Source organism: Dama dama, chromosome 19 (assembly GCF_033118175.1).
Source record: "Dama dama isolate Ldn47 chromosome 19, ASM3311817v1, whole genome shotgun sequence".
Taxonomy (NCBI): Eukaryota; Metazoa; Chordata; class Mammalia; order Artiodactyla; family Cervidae; genus Dama; species Dama dama.
This window is the reverse complement of record NC_083699.1, coordinates 60912299-60930028: the sequence shown is the minus strand read 5'-3', so window position 1 is coordinate 60930028 and position 17730 is coordinate 60912299. Positions and strand designations below refer to the sequence as shown.

The following is a 17730-nucleotide window of genomic DNA, read 5'->3' as shown; positions in this document are numbered from 1 at the left end:
TTGGCTGTAACCACCACATAACTGGGGAGATGATATTTTCCAAAATGGCTGTAAAAATATCTCCTATCCTTCCTACTCTTCTACTATGTGATATTGCCACTCCCCCATCAAAAGGAAGGTCCAGTTCCTTTTTGTTTGAATCTGGGCAGGGCTTATGGCTGCTTCTATGAGTAAAGTATGGAAGAAGTGGTGCTGTATAATTTTCAAGACTGGATTACAAAGGCAATATAGCTTTTGTCTTGTTCACTAGAACACTTCCACTTGGATCCTGGGACTACCAAGTAAAAAGTTCAATTGCCATGAGGTCACCACAGTGTCTCAGAAAGCCAAACCACATGGAAAGGCAACAGGTAGGTACCATATTCAACAGCCCAATTGGCATTCTCAGTGAACAGTCAATACCAAGTGCCAAACCTGTGAGTATCTTATCTTGATCATCCAGCCCAGTCTAGCCTCCGGATGACAGCAACCCCAGTGAACCTGATTTCATCTGCTAGAGTGACCCCATGCCAGAACCATCCAGCCAAGCTCCTCTCAAACTCTTGATCCAAAAAATAATGAGCAAAATAGCATGGATGTTTTAAGCCACTAAGTTTGGAAATAATTAGTTATGCAGCAATAGTAGCCAAACAGAGTTATTTCCAAGTTACCTCTACTTCCCACTATTCAGACTGCTTCAGAATCTCAGAAAATCAGAAGTTTCTGGCACCCTCAGGAAGAGTATCTTTTATGAGACACTTGATCTTGAACTTTGTAACACCTTGGTATTCCTAGAATTTGCAAACAACTATGGACGGAGGTTCATGACATTGTAGAGGAGACAGGAATCAAGACCATCCCCATGGAAAAGAAATGCAAAAAGGCAAAATGGCTGTCTGAGGAAGCCTTACAAATAGCTGTGAAAAGAAGAGAAGAGAAAGGAAAAGAAGAAAGGGAAAGATATTCCCATTTGAATGCACAGTTCCAAAGAATAGCAAGGAGAGATAAGAAAGCTTTCCTCAGCGATCAAGGCAAAGAAATAGAGGAAAACAACGGAATGAGAAAGACTAGAGATCTCTTCAAGAAAATTAGAGATACCAAGGGAACATTTCATGCAAAGATGGGTTCGATAAAGGACAGAAATGGTTTGGACCTAACAGAAGCAGAAGATATTAAGAAGAAGTGGCAAGAATACACAGAAGAACTGTGCAAAAAAGATCTTCACAACCCAGATAATCAGAATGGTGTGATCACTCACCTAGAGCCAGACATCCTGGAATGCAAAGTCAAGTGGGCCTTAGAAAGCATCACTACGCGCAGCACTGTTTATAATAGCCAAGACATGGAAGCAACCTAGATGCCCATCAGCAGACGAATGGATAAGGAAGCTGTGGTACATATACACTATGGAATATTACTCAGCCATTAAAAAGAATTCATTTGAATCAGTTCTAATGAGATGGATGAAACTGGAGCCCATTATACAGAGTGAAGTAAGACAGAAAGATAAAGACCAATACAGTATACTAATGCATATATATGGAATTTTAAAAGATGGTAACGATAACCCTATATGCAAAACAGAAAAAGAGACACAGATGAACAGAACAGACTTTGGTACTCTGTGGGAGAAGGCGAGGGTGGGATGTTCTGAGAGAATAGCATTGAAACAAGTATACTATCAAGGGTGAAACAGATCACCATCCCAGGTTGGATGCATGAGACAAGTGCTCAGGGCTGGTGCACTGGGAAGACCCAGAGGGATCGGATGGGGAGGGAGGTGGGAGGGGGGAACACATGTAAATCCATGGCTGATTCATGTCAATGTACGGCAAAAACCACTACAATATTGTAAAGTAATTAGCCTCCAACTAATAAAAATAAATAAAAAAGGAAAAAAAAAAGCATCACTACAAACAAAGCTAGTGGAGGTGATGGAATTCCAGTTGAGTTATTTCAAATCCTGAAAGATGATGCTTTGAAAGTGCTGCACTCAATATGACAGCAAATTTGGAAAACTCAGCAGTGGCCATAGGACTGGAAAAGGTCAGTTTTCATTCCAATCCCAAAGAAAGGCAATCCCAAAGAATGCTCAAACTACCGCACAATTGCACTCATCTCACTCGCTAGTAAAGTAATGCTCAAAATTCTCCAAGCCAGGCTTCAGCAATACATGAACCGTGAAGTTCCAGTTGTTCAAGCTGGTTTTAGAAAAGGAAGAGGAGCCAGAGATCAAATTGCCAACATCCGCTGGATCATCGAAAAAGCAAGAGAGTTCCAGAAAAACATCTATGTCTGCTTTATTGACTATACCAAAGCCTTTGACTGTGTGGGTCACAATAAACTGTGGAAAATTCTGAAAGAAATGGGCATACCAGACCACCTGACCTGCCTCTTGAGAAACCTATATGCAGGTCAGGAAGCAGCAGTTAGAGCTGGACATGGAACAACAGACTGGTTCCAAATAGGAAAAGGAGTATATCAAGGCTGTATATTGTCACCCTGCTTATTTAACTTATATGCAAAGTACATCATGACAAACTCTGGGCTGGAGGAAGCACAAGCTGGAATCAAGATTGCCAGGAGAAATATCAATAACCTCAGATATGCAGATGACACCACCCTTATGGCAGAGAGTGAAGAGAAACTAAAAAGCGAAAGAGGAGAGTGGAAAAGTTGGCTTAAAGCTCAACATTCAGAAAACTAAGATCATGGCATCTGGTCCCATCACTTCATGGGAAATAGATGGGGAAACAGTGGAAACAGTGTCAGACTTTATTTTTTGGGCTCCAGAATCACTGCAGATGGTGATTGCAGCCATGAAATTAAAAGACACTTACTCCTTGGAAGGAAAGTTATGACCAACCTAGATAGCCTATTAAAAAGCAGAGACATTACTTTGCCAGCAAAGGTTTGTCTAGTCAAAGTTATGGTTTTTCCATAATCATGTATGGCTGTGAGAGTTGGACTGTGAAGAAATCTGAGCACCGGAAAATTGATGCATTTGAACTGTAATGTTGGAGAAGACTCTTGAGAGTCCCTTGGACTGTAAGGAGATCCAACCAGTCCATCCTAAAGGAGATCAGTCCTGGGTGTTTATTGGAAGGACTGATACTGAAGCTGAAACTCCAATACTTTGGCCACCTGATGTGAGGAGTTGACTCATTGGAAAAGACCCTGATGCTGGGAGGGATTGGGGGCAGGAGGAGAAGGGGACGACAGAGGATGAGATGACTGGATGGCATCACCGACTCAATGGGCATGTGTTTGAGTAAACTCCAGGAGTTGGTGATGGACAAGGAGGCCTGGTGTGCTGTGACTTATGGGGTCTCAAAGAGTCAGACATGACTGAGCGACTGAACTGAACTGAACTGAGAGGTCTTGATAAGCAGTCACGTTATATAATCAGGCAGAGAAAATTATATTTACTAGAACTCTTCTAAGAAAGATTGCTCCATGTATTTTGGAAAATACACTTGATCAACTACATAGAAGAAACAAGATGAGAATAGGGCAGAGTGAGACATTCTGTTCATGTTCAAGTAATAATAAACGGTTGCTAAACTTCCTTCTAAGGGGGAAAGATACTATTCATAGCAGACCTTTTTGCTTTGTCAAGTACCTAGCTAAGTAGAGATTACAAGTTTAGGAAAAGAACTGAATAACTAAGCAAAATAGAGGAACCTGGGCCATGTTTGGAAAAAGTGAAAAGGGGAACACCCTGTTTTCTGAATAGCCAAAATTAGAACTTTGGGGAACAGAGATATTCAACAATATTTTGAAGGAGTATGCTATTGAATGTGTAAGGAAAATTTTATCCCCTGTCATTCTTACCAGAATTTTGGTAAATATTGCATTGCTCAATCATTCTCTTATTTCAAGTGATTTAGAGAAATATGGTAATTTTGAGTTTAGCAAGGAGATGAAAAAGACTGCATATAAGGACCAGCAGATATCTAGGTTACCCACATACTGGTAAAGATGTAGCAGTGACAAAATATATATTTTTGAAAAGAAAACTGAAAAAATAATTTAGTTTTTTGCCTCATGGAAGACTTATTTTAAAGGAAGTCTTGTACACACACCGTATCCTAAAAATTGAGAGAGAGGACAGGCACACTCAGGAATTCCTAAGCATGATCAGTATTTCCTTCTCCTGATGTTAACTGTTATTTAGTTTTGAAGGAGAATAAACTTGAGGGGATAGTTAGACTGTAGATATACAAAAAGGGTCATGTACCAGAGTCTCCTAAAAATGGCCCAATTCTCTTACCACCTACTGGCAGTGAGTTTTGTCTCTTGATATCTCTTTTCAACACTTTCAAAATTATCATCTCACCTGTCCTACTTTTGAGAATAAGCTCTAATATGATCCTAATCTGATGAAAAAAGCTTCACTAAATTGTTAATAACTGGTGATAAGTGAATGTATTTTATGTATTTAGCCCCAAGGTCATTTGCATTTATAACCTCTGTGAACTTTATCCTGCAATCTTGAGTGTGAGAGAGGTGTACCATTCTTTACTTTCTTTAAACTAAATCCAAGTTTGAACTTCCTTCCTCCTGCAATTGTAGAAAAACTGAGCTTCATTCATTATTGATATTAGTGGGGAAAAGTCTTTTTAGGCTCCATCTATAATCTAGGAGCCTGATGTGGTTTCTGAAAGAGGAAAATTCACCAGCCTTCAGTCCATCCTATCTCCTGATATACATTGTGCAGGTTGCATTGCTCTCTGAAGTCTTGTGGCTCCTTTCCTTTTCTATATGAAGGTGGAGAAAATGTAACTAAGGCAGAAGCCCTGTGTCAATGTCCAGCCTCCTTAGCTGCAGCTTTCCTGAGTCCTGCCTCCCACCTGGATCTCTTTCATGGTGCAGGGTTCCCCATGAAGAATTTCATTCCCTCCACTCTTAAGGAGTCTCCCTTCTCAAAGGACACTCACTTCTCTCCCATTTCCCTGGTGTATGGTCAGCCCTCTATATCTTCATGTTCCATATCTGAGGATTCAGCTGTAGATGGAAATTTTTTGGAAAAAGCAAATCCATAAAATTCTAAAAAGCAAAACTTGAATTTGCTGCACCAGCAACTATTTACATAGCATTTACATTGTACTTACAAATATTTATATTTTGTTAGATATGATAAGTAATCTAGAGTTAGTTTTACAAAACTTTGGGAGAATGTGCATAGGTTATACGCAAATACTACCCTATTTTATATAAGGGACTTGAGCATCCACAGATTTAAGTATCTCAATGGGGGTCCTGCAGCCAATCCCCTGAGGGATGACTCATCCTTTCAAGGAGATCACCTCTTGTGGACATAAAAGCCAGAAAGAGCGATGTTCACAGTCAGATTTGCTTCCTGCACCCACAACACAGTCCTTCCCTGAGGCAAGGGAGAGACTCAGAGAGCAAAACTACCCTCCTGGGGCAGTTACAGAAAAACAAACTGAAAAAGAAAACACAGATTAATATTTCAGTATTTCAACAGAACACTCAATCAAGTATTCAACAAGATACTACAGAAGTAGTAATATTTTCACTCAAATGAATGGTACTTTTAGAAATGGATCCTCTAGCACTCCTCAGGTCTGGAAGAGGTCCCTCTTCAGAAAGGCTCTGCTCAAATTCAAAGAACAATGCACTTGAGAAAACCCTGAGTTTAGGGATGTTATGACTGGAGTCACACCTTGAAAAAGGAGACATGCCTGGAAGGACACAGTCCTGAATTGTGTCTGAGCAGTAAACATTCAGGAAGACTTTTTCCTGCTCCAGCCCCTGCCTCCAGGAGAATATCAGCAGTAATTTTGGTTAGCTAGCCAAAGGCTTGCACTGCCCCACCTGACTCCTGCCAGGAGCAGCTGCCTTTGAAAACAGCAAAAATAGCTTTCTGTGTTAGGAGGAAGCAACAGGACCCCTGGCACTGAGCAGACCTCACATTTCCTTCTTGCCACTTGTTTACAGGCAGCATGGTGTAGGGAAAATGAGGTCAAGGAGCTGCTGTTGTTGCCTCTTTAAGGTCCAGGTGACCAGGGAGATGATCTTCAGAACAGATACCTGATCACTGCCCTCGGTACCCATAAGACTTAGACTCTGACATGTGGCTTCAGAGGGGTTCTGCCAAAACCCCCTGTTATCCTGAGAATGGCAAACTTAAAAGTTTAAAATGATGTAGATTTTCATATCTAAACAAGAGAGGTTTTCTAGCAAAGTACAGGTTATATTTCCATAGGATACTCTTTCTTTTTTTTCACTTGGATCGAGCAACCAAAAACCTAAGCCCTTAGTCTCTGACTTATTTCTTTTAGTAACCTCACTTTACAGATGAGGTAAACTGAGGCTCAGAGAAATTAAGTAACTTATTTCAGGTCCTACAGGTAGTAAATTATGTAATTCAGAATTACTAGCTATGATTTCTGAATGATTTGATTCATTTGTGGCCTTTTTGGATATATATTTTACGAAAACATTTTTGGTTTATTTGTTATTTTAAGATAAATAGTTGAAAAAGCCTGAAACTTCCTAACATTAACAGAAGCTACATCACTGTTAAGACAACCAGACAGGTCTTTATTAAATTAGCAAATTATTTGTCTCTAGAAGACACCAATATATCACAGTTGACAAGAGAAATCTAAACAAGCCTCCTAATTATTTTGCAAAGAATTGCTTTCTGTTTATGAGCTGTTAGCTTAATTTAAGCATTAGTGTGTCTACTGGATGTGTTTGTGTATGTGTGTGTGTTAGAGGTGTCCACAGGGTAAACAAATAAGCTTAATATAGAGCTGAGAAAAGCCAAAGAAAAAGCACATTGTATACAAAAGAACTACTAGCCTGTTCTGTAGCTTTGAAAAACATTGTGGCCAAACAAAGTGTTCTGCCAGGGGCAACATGGTTTAGTGTTCTATCATCTCAATATGAGCAGGTTATTTTCAGTTTCTGTTGGCCTTCAAGGCCCAGTCTAATAAACCCCATTCTTGTGTACCCGTGTTGTATAATAAGACTAACAGTTCCATTTGGGAAGCTAAAAGGGAGGAGCTAATTTTTAATTCCTCTCATCAAAGTGTACATTTTTCAGAAAAATTCTTAGTCTTGAACAATGCCTCTAAAGAGGGAAGTAAAAGGTATATTTTCTTCTGAGAAGTTGTAGCATTTTTATAGCACTTGTTTGAGTTGATTTAAGGTTTTATTACGACTAAGTAATAATGCTGTGCTGTGTGCTTAGTCGAGTCCTACTCTTTGCAGCCCCATGGACTGTAGCCCACCAGGCTCCTCTTTCCTTTTGGGGATTGTCCAGACAAGAATACTGGAGTGGGTTGTCGTGCCCTCCTCCAGGGGATCTTTCTAACCCAGGGATTGAACCCAGGTGTCCCACATTTCAGGTGAATTCTTTACCATCTGAGCCACCAGAGAAGCCCGAGAATACTGGAGTGGGTAGCCTATCCCTTCTCCAGGGGTTCTTCCCAACCCAGGAATTGAACTGGGATTTCCTGCATTGCAGGCAGATTCTTTACCAGCTGAACTACCAGGGAAGCCCCAAGTAATAATAACCACTGCTAATTGAATGTTTACTATGCATAAGTACCATACAGGCATGATTTCATTTAATCACTAAGGAAGTCTCAGGCTATCGGCAGCATTTTTCATCATTCAAAAACAGAAACTGGGTTTCAGAGATTTTAAATAATTTGCTTTAAAGAACCTTGTGGAATGTGATGGAGCTTTCTGACCTCAGCTCAAGTCCTTCTGACCCAAACCCTAACCACTACACATATTGCCTCCCAACTTGACACTAGGGAAAGGATAAATTATCCACATGGCAGAGGAGGGAGTTGACACCTGATGACCAAGAACAAAGCTGTGATCCTTGGAAGCTGTGACACTTGCTCCTTGGAAGAAAAGGTATGACAAACCTAGACAGCATATTAAAAAGCAGAGACATTACTTTGCCAACAAAGGTCCATCTATCAAAGCTATGGTTTTTCCAATAGTCATGTATGGATGTGAGAGTTGGACTATAAAGAAAGCTGAGGGCAGAAGAATTGATGCTTTTGACCTGTGGTGTTGGAGAAGACTCAAGAGTTGCTTGGACTGCAAGGAGATCAAATCAGTCAATCCTAAAGTCCTGAATATTCTTGGAAGGACTGATCTGGAAGCTGAAATTCCAATACTTTGACCACCTTGTGTGAAGAACTGACTCATTTGAAAAGACCCTGATGCTGGGCAAGATTGAAGGCAGGAGGAGAAGGGAGCAACAGAGGATGAGATGGTTGGATGGCATCATCAACTCGATAGACATGAGTTTGAGTAAGCTCCGGGAGTTGGTGATGAACAGGGAAGCCTGGCATGCTGCAGTCTATGGGGTCGCAATGAGTCGGACATGACTGAGTGACTGAACTTAACTGAACTGAGCTGAGCCATCCGTCCAAGTTAGAGGACAATTGTAACTTTGATCTTTGCTCTGAAGGGAACTTTCCTTTATGGTGTGTTTTTTTCCAGCTTTCAGCTGCGTAATTTGCTGAGAGGGGGAAGATACTAAAATTTAATTGCTTTGCAGAAAACACCTCTTTTTTTCATCTCTTGGGGCCTTGGGAAAACAGTAAAAAAAAAAAAAAAAGCCACATAAAACTAGATCACATGTAAAAACTTCTTCTGAGCTAATCACATAAAGATTATTCTGTCCTAAAGAAAAATCACACTGAAGTTCAAATGTGTCTAAAATGAAAGTATCTACAGAAACTTTTTTACTAGTGACATTGATGGCTTTAAATCACAGTGGTCTTCACAAAAAGCTTATTTGAATGTTCATGAAAAGTAAAAATGGTGGCACCCAAAATTGTGAAATTGTGATTAGTTTTTCCACTTGGCATTAACATGGGTGAATATTGTGAACATAATGAGAAGCAAAACACAGAAATTTCAGGGGAATACGTAAATATGAGTCCATTTATATAAAATTTAAATATGCAAAATTAAATAATATATTTTATAAGAATACAAATATATGCAGAAACTACTGAGAACTTCATGAGAGCAATACTCTCCAAATTCAAGAGCGTGAGGGGAGGGAGGGAGGTATAATCTAAATAGGACACACAGAGAGCATTAACTGGGTTTGTCAAGTTTTTTTTCTTAAGTCAGGAGATGACTGAGGTGTTTCTCTTTCGCTGCTGACATCTTCTGGTTTTTTGAAACATTTCATGATTTTTAAAAATTTCCCTGTTTTCCCTGAGATCAACACGCCCCCTCCAAGTGAGCAAAGGTCTGTTCAGCCGAGTACATTGCTTTCTTTTGACCTGAGAACTCATATCTCAGATTAAACACTAAAGACAGCTCACAAGATTCTGTTCTGGAAGAATGTGGAGCTGTCCTAAATCTGCAACCTGGGCCCTCTTCAACAACATTCAGAAGTTCACTAGTGTGGATTCCATGACTCTGCACTCCCTCTGTCCTGGGAGCTGGTGAAGAAGGGGTGCTGACTTCCAAAGACAGGCAGATTTGGGTTTCATTTCTAGCCTTACCACTTTCTAGCCTTGATTTCATTTGTAAAATGAACCTAATAGGACAAACCTCCTCACTGGACTTTTATAAAGATGGAATTAGTTACACTTACAAAATAGTGCCTGGCATGCAAAAAACACTCATAAAAAAGGTTGCCATGGTTTATGTAAATCACCAGTCTAGGAAAATCCGATTTGATTCTTTTCTTGATCTTACTTTCTCCCAGCTGTCTGACATTTTTGAATTTGCTTTGTAACTAAATATTTTCATTCAAATCACTTTCCTGAGACTCATGGTAACATGCCTAATTCATTGTTTGGATAGCCCACTTTCCAATTATTTCTGAACTTTTAAAAAAAGAAATTAAAATGTTCTACTTATTCATGTTTCTTTCATTTTTAAAAGTACTAGTTGAGGTCATGAGACCATTACCTCAGAGTGCTCAGACATTATTAAAACAAATTATGCTGGGTCACTGCAAGGGGAGCCCTAACACTCATTCCAACAGAGGAGGCTGGGAGGCCCCCTGAGAAGGAGTGAAAGAATGGCTCTTTTGTCAGCTCACACATGACATTATTTAGAAATAGCTTATTTTGCTAATATGACCAGATGTCTCCTAGTCATATATAAAAACATTCTAACCCACACTGATTTGCTTAACAAGTGTCCACAACAAGGTAGTTAACAAGACCAAAGGACCTGTGTCTATTTAAGGGTAGACTTTGTTCAAGAATTACATCGTCTGCTGACAACAGCTCTTCCTTATAAGTACTAGAACCCTCATGTTAATGGGAAAAGTACTTATTTGAGCCAGAGGTTGGAGGTTTGAAATTTTACTCTACCACTTCCTGATGACGTGGTATGAGTATACTGTTTAATTTCTAGGTCTCTCTTTCTTCATTTGTAAAGCGGGGATAATAATATGCCTCCCAAGGAGTTCTGATAAGATTTGAGTGAATACTACGAAAGCATTTGGAACAGAGACAGATACATAGCAGGCATTCAACAAATATTAGGTGAAGTATTAGTTGACTTAGTAGATCAACTTGGACATATTATCTTCATATTTCAGATCCTAGTTTCAAGATGACAGGTATGATAATGGAGTGGAAAAAAAGTATTAGACTTTGAGTCAAGAAACATAACTAAATTGTACTTATTACTCACTCTGTGGCTTTGTACAGATTCCTTAACTTTTATAAATTCTATTTACTTAATGTATAAATTGGGGCATAATAATATCCTCTCTCCACATCCTAGGATTTGGAGAGAAGCAAAATTTGTGTTTCCCCAATCTTCAGATTATGTATTCCTTCTGTTTCTAAAAGTAACAAGTACTGTTAAGTGTATGTTTTGTTTCCTCAAATTACTACCTTCTAATGGAATGGATGACCTTCAAAAGAATCCAGTGGAAGAATTGTAGCTAGATTCTGGAATTCTGTCTGAGGGGACACTTTATATGCAAAGGCAAACAGAATGCTAGTTCCTCCACACAGAACACTAGTAACAGCCATGGTTAAGATAATCATCCATCTCTGGAGAAATACCACCACCTTCCTGACCTTGTGCTTTTCAAGTTCATTAAGGTGGAATAATTCCATAATAATTTAAATACCAGAACTACCTTTACTGAGCCTGAGTAATAGTTCCTGAACACTCTACAAATCAAATTGTATAGCCAGTTGGCTACATTATTGGGTAAAGGATAAGGCTCATGAAAGCCTGACTTCTTTAACAGTTCAGACACAGTGAACTAAGTGGTATTCTAGAACATGGTGTATGCATGAAGGTTTACATAATATTGCCTGGAGAACAATAACTTGAGTTAGATTTTTGTTTAATTGAATAGAAAATATGTAATTTATTTTCTTCCATTGGAAAAAAAACTTTAATTTCTAAATAATATGTTAATACATTCTTACTTGAAAATAGTTTAAACCCATCTAACTTCTTGTTTAATGATAGGAAAATTATATCTCATTGCTGTCTTTATTTGTATTTCTTTGGTTAGTGGTAATATTGAGCATCTTTCCAAGAGTGTAATAATGATTTTCTCTTTAATAAGTTATCTTCTGGTATATTCATAAACTCTACTTATTCTATTCTTTCAACCTTTTTTTCATTTTCCAACATCAATGCTACATGTTTAGTTTTTAAGTGTTTCAATATTTTGGAGTAGGCGCTCATCTTCCAGTTACATAGATCTTTTTGTGAATTTATCACACAAGGAAATATTTAATTGCATATGATACCTGTGACCAAATGACATCTGCTGCTCTCCATTTCTTAGAGATGAGGAAGTAAAACCACAAAATTTATAAAGCCAGATCTAAAACTCAGATCTTTGGATTCAGTACATTTCCTTCTGAAGCTCTGAAGTTATACACAGGTCCCATAGAAGCCTAGACTATTTGGGGGAAATTAATTTAGGCAAGAATGATCAAATTTAAGAACCTCATTTCACAGATGAGTAAAGTAAGGTATGAAAAAATGAAATACCTGTGACCTGATACAAGAACAGAGGCATTCAGGCTCTAGTTGGGATTCTCTCCACTACTCCATGTAAGTTTCCATAATGGCAGCATTTCATAAAAAATTTCTAATGTTTTATCCCTATTAGTTACCTGGAAGAGGAAAGAATTCAGAACTTATTCTCTTAACTCATGAAATAATGGGAAATACCATTGTTAAAGTTGAGACAGGACACTTGAAAATTAAAGCTTGCCAGTATTTTATTTATATATCTTTGTATTCACTCTGTGAAAAGACAAAGGGAATAGAAATATCCTTGGTTAAAATGAGGGCTTCCCTGGTGACTCAGATGGTAAAGAAGCTGCCTGCAATTCGAGAGACCTGGGTTCCATCCCTGGGTTGGGAAGATACCCTGAAGGAGGGCATGGCAACCACTTCAGAATTCTTGCCTGGAGAATCCCCATGGACAGAGGAGCCTGGTGGGCTGGTGGGCTACATTCCGCGGGGTCTCAAAGAGTCAGACAGATGATACATTCTGTTCATCAACTGTCTGTCTATAGGGTATTTCAAGCATTTCATGACTGGTGTTGCATATATAATAAGTAAGGATTGTTGTTGTTTAGTTGCTAAGTCATGTCTGACTTTTTGTTACCCCATGGGCTGCATTAGCCAGGCTTCCTTGTCCTCCACTATCTCCCCAAGTTTACTCAAACTCATGTCCATTGAGTCGGTGATGCCATCCAACCACCTCATCCTCTGCTATCCCTTTCTCCTCCTGCCCTCAGTCTTTCCCAACATTAGGGTCTTTTCCAATAAGTTGGCTTTTCACATCAATTGGCCGAAGTATTGGAGCTTCAGCTTCAGTATCAGTCCTTCGAGTGAATATTCAGAATTGATTTCCTTTAGGATTGATTGGTTTGATCTCCTTGCAGTCCAAGGGAGTCTCAAGAGTCTTCTCCAGCACCACAATTCAAAAGCATCAATTCTTTGGTGCTCAGTCTTCTTTATGATCCAGCTCTCACATCTGTACATGACTAGTAGAAAAACCATAGTTTTGACTGTACAAACCTTTGCTGACAAAGTGATGTGTCTGCTTTTTAATATGCTGTCTAGTTTGTCATAGCTTGGACAAATATATTTGGGATGAGCAGTCATAACTATCTTTAGGACTTCTCTGGAACAGAAGCTGATTTAAGGTCTTTCTTTTATTGGGATCCCCCACACCTTTGTTTTTGGTATTCTGAGCTAGGAAATAATATGAACTTTGTGTTTTTAACAGCCCTCTTATTTCATCCAATCATACTTTCCTTTGCCTGGGTAAAGGATGAGAATACATTACCTGTGTCTCAACTTCAAAACTGTTGTAACTACTCTTGGAAAACAAGTATAAAAAGTTGTCCTTAAACAGACACCAGTACAGATCTGCAGGGTAAGTTGCAGATAAGTTGCAGATAAGGTAAGCAAGGAAAAAGGGGTCCTACAGGGTCATGAGCCAAAAAACCTGAATGAATAATTTCTGATTGTTCCTGGGTCCCCAAATTGGCCATCTTCCAGCCTGTATGTATTCTGTTTGCAGTCCCTGGGTAAATTCTTTAAGCTTTTTGGTCGCATTTTCCATTTCAATTTGTTTTAAATAATAGGTCAGAACACATGTCTTGAATAGTCTAAGATCTAAAGCATATGTTTGTACAATGAGACCGCAGAGGTAGAACTACAGAACCTAAGCCAGTTTTATTTTTAGCAGAGACTTTAGATGTCTGGTCAATACATTTATTTGTAAAGTATTATTTGTTCATCCAATATGTCATGCTGTCAAGAAACATACCAATGAAGAAGACCAAGTTCCTATTCTCCAGGTGTATATAATCTTGTTGGAGAGCAAATGTCTCAATCATAAATGCCTTTTCTCCATACACAGAGAATACTAGTTTAAAGAACTAGATGTTCAAAAGAGGTAAGGGAAGTGAAATCAGGGGAGTACACTTTCCCTTTTAAGCTACTCTTTGTTTTTTCTTTTTAGCTACTCTTAAGCCAAGAAGAATCTTTACCAGTTACCTTCGGGCCCTTAAATAAGAGCCATTGACCTGTCGACTGTATGGATGACTCAGGTCTACTTTATATAAAACACTCCTTTGTCCCCTATAGTTGTGTGATTCTCCTATTCATGCACATACTTTCTTGGCTCTAGAGCAGAAACATAGACACAAAACTCATTTCTCAGGTAAGCCTATCTTTTTCTTTTGGTGAGGAAGGTTCCATCTGCTCAGATATTCCTCCCTTTAACTTTGTACAGGTATCTTTCTTCATTAACTTGGCAGGTACTTTCCTGCTCCTTCTGGAGATTTCTGCTCCTAAAACAATTATACTCTTCCTCCTACCCTTCCCAAATTTCTAGAAGAGGATTGAGGAAGAAACCATGTTGTAGGAAAACCCTGAATTAGAGCTCTGGACCCCACCAATTAATAATTTGAATTTCAGTGTTCTTGATTATAAAATAGACAATGAAATAGTGTGTGTTTGGTTGCTCAGTCATGTTCTACTCTTTGCGACCTCATAGACTGTACCATTCCAGGCTCCTCTGTCCATGGGACTTCCTAGGCAAGAATACTGGAGTGAGTTGTCATTTTCTCCTCCAGGGGATCTTCCCTACCCAGGTTATAAAGTCGTTGAAAGTTACCTGCCTTGGCAGATCGATCAAATGATTGAGGTATATAAATCAGGTGCTTCTATAAATATCAGCTCCTTTTCCTAATTTAACCTTAAATTCTTCCTCTAGGCTGTAGATCATTCCATTCTGGTCTGGTCCACCTTTCTTACTTTTTAAATAAATTTCCATGGCTCTAGCCCATGAGTACTACTTTGGACCAGTTCTTTATCCAAGTGAAGCTCAGGTTTTTCCACTAGCACCATCACTCATTGTTGTAAACTTTACTACTTTTTCAGGGGACCGCCACTGTGAACCTCCTACTGCTGCTGCTGCTGCTAAGGCACCTCAGTCGTGTCCGACTCTGTGCGACCCCATAGACGGCAGCCCACCAGGCTCTGCCATCCCTGGGATTCTCCAGGCAAGAACACTGAAGTGGGTTTCCATTTCCTTCTCCAGTGCCTGAAAGTGAAAAGTCAAAGTGAAGCTGCTCAGTCGTGTCCAACTCTTTGCAACCCCATGGACTGCAGCCTACCAGGCTCCTCTGTCCATGGGATTTTCCAGGCAAAAGTACTGGAGTGGGGTGCCATTCTCCGTGAACCTCCTACAGGTCCTGCTAAACAGGTAAGTTAGTTTACTAGGGCTGCCAAAATGAAATCCCACAGACTGAGTGGCTTAAGAAACAAAAGTTTATTTTTTCATAGTTCTGGAGGCTAGAAGTCCAAGATCAAGGTATCAGCAGGTTTGGTTTCTTCTGAGACCTCTCTTCTTGTCTTACAGATGTCCATCTTTCCACTGTATCCTCACATGCACATGGTCTTTACTCTATGCATGCATATCTCTGCTGTCTCTTTGTGTGTCCTGTTCTCATTTCTTTTAAGGACATCAGTCAGGTTAGAGTCCATCATCATGACCTCATTTTAACTTAATTGCCTTTTTTAAGGCCCTCTTTCCAAATACAGTCAAATTCTGAGGCACAGGGAGTTAGGGCTTTAACTTCCACATATGAATTTGGGGGCAGGAACATCAGCCCGTGACAACTGGTTCTTGGCAAGGGCAGGGACAGAGCCCTGATTTGCATGCAGCATGGTGTAAGTATTCCCATCATAGCCTACTTCAAGCCATCAGTCATTTAATAACAGTGCACAAATATCCTGAACACTTAAGAATCAATCTCACAAGCTGCTTAGAGCTGGTTCTGGCACATAGATGATACAGATTCCAGCCAAATGCCCCTTCTTTTGTTGAAGGAAGTATCTTTGTGTTCTGTAACCATCATCAAACTTCACAGGATGTTCTACTGTGGCTTTTTTCCAGCTGAGAGACATCTCTAGTTTGTAGCCCATTTGCAGTGCAGATATTATTGATATAACCTTGAGCTCAGTAAATTCCTCAGCCCTTCAACGGTTAGATTACAAATCCATTCACCTCATCAAGATGGTAACCCATTCTTTCTACCCACTCCTCCCCCCCCCCCTTTTTTTTTTACCATGTTAAACTCACTGATACTTATTTAAACCGTAAAACATATATACAGATAATTTCACTTGGGGTCAAAGAAGGGAAAAAACCTGTTAAAATTCTCCCCAATTCTCAGATGCTCTTTTGAGAGCAGTAGGGTAAAAAGAGAGCGAGTCAGGCTCAGGAGAGGCAAACATGAAAAAGGCTAAGACGTGTGCTAGCACAAAAATGATAGCCTTTATCTTTTACTATCCATGCACAAAACTTCATGACTGTTCACAATACTAAGTGAAAAGAGTCTAATATTTTACAATAATTAAAAAATTTTGCAATCAGGGAGAATTCTAGCCAAACACGGCACCAAAAAGAACAAATCCCCTTACTTATAATTTCTCATCTTATTTTGACAGCTTTGGAAGAGTAACAGGAAGAATCTCTTGATGAAGAAATTCCCAACAGGGTTCAAGTGAAAATAATTTCTTGAATCTATTTTGTGAGACAATTTCAATTTCTGGGTTTAATCATCCTAAATTAGATTCATTTTAGAGTCGTTTGTATAGTGAATCTATTTGACTTTCCACTTTGATTATGAAATTAACCAGATAATTCTCAGATTTCTATTCTGCTTAGCATGATTGCCAGTCACAATGATCTTTTCATCCTGGTGTTCATCTGCAGTGTCATCCTTTCCTACATTAAATAGTATTGACCTGTGTAAACAGTACAATATCATGTAGAAATGTCATAGAAGACATTACAGCTTCTACTTTTTTCTCTTGGATTATTCACAGCTTTCATATAATGTTGTTGTTCAGTTCCAAGTGGTGACCAACTCTTTGTGACCCCATGGACTGCAGCACACCAGGCTTCCCTGTCCCTCACCATTATATTTCATATAATGAGGACTTTCTAATAGCCCTATTGAGAGACCTATATGGTGAGGGTGGGCAATGACCTCCTGTCAACCTCAGCATGTTAGTGAGCCCTCTTGGAGGGGGATCCTTAGGCCCAGTCAGGTCTTCAAATGGTAGCAGCCCCAGCTCTCATCTTGACTGCAAGCTCATGAGCAGTTTCAAGCCAGAACTACCCAACTAAGCTAACGCTGAATTCCTGAGCTGCAGAAATTGAAATAATAAATGTTTTTTGTTTTAAACTGCTAAGTTTGCGGGGGTAATTTGTTATGCAGCAATAGAAAATGAATATCAGGTAGGCATTTAATACCCAGTACTCAGAAAGCCAGTGTTTATAAACACTGGCTTATATGCTTATATGTTATATGCTCAGGGTCAGGAAATGCAAAAAAGTCTCCATTTTAATCCCTGTGATATAGTTTATTAGGTTTCTGAAACTCCCTAGCTTTTGAACTGCTCTCCTACATTGACAAGTTCTCCACCTTCTGGATCTTGATGAGAATCAGAGAATTTTCTTCTACTCAGAAAATGCAAGATACCTACTTTGTCAGTACTCTGGCAGCTGTTGAACAAGTGTCCCACACATGATTCATCAGGTGCACCAGTTCATCTAGGATCTTGAATTAAGGTCTAGTGATGCAAACTGGAAGACAAGGAGAGGTAGAGGAAGTGTCCAATACCCACGGCAGTAATGGTGGTATTGTAAGTTACAGCATCCACTGTGGACCGGCAGCTCTGACAACAACGTTCTTCCTCATTAGA

The 17730-nt window shown here is 39.4% G+C and overlaps 1 long non-coding RNA gene across 1 annotated transcript in view; it reads right to left on the bottom strand.

Annotated features, from left to right (window-relative positions):
• LOC133073568 (uncharacterized) overlaps positions 1-12079 on the bottom strand; it is a 55764-nt gene extending 43685 nt beyond the window's left edge. Inside the window, exon 1 of the long non-coding RNA XR_009697005.1 lies at positions 11980-12079. This is a non-coding gene — a long non-coding RNA (uncharacterized LOC133073568). The remainder of the gene's footprint in view (positions 1-11979) is intronic.
• Between the last annotated feature and the right edge of the window lie 5651 nt (positions 12080-17730).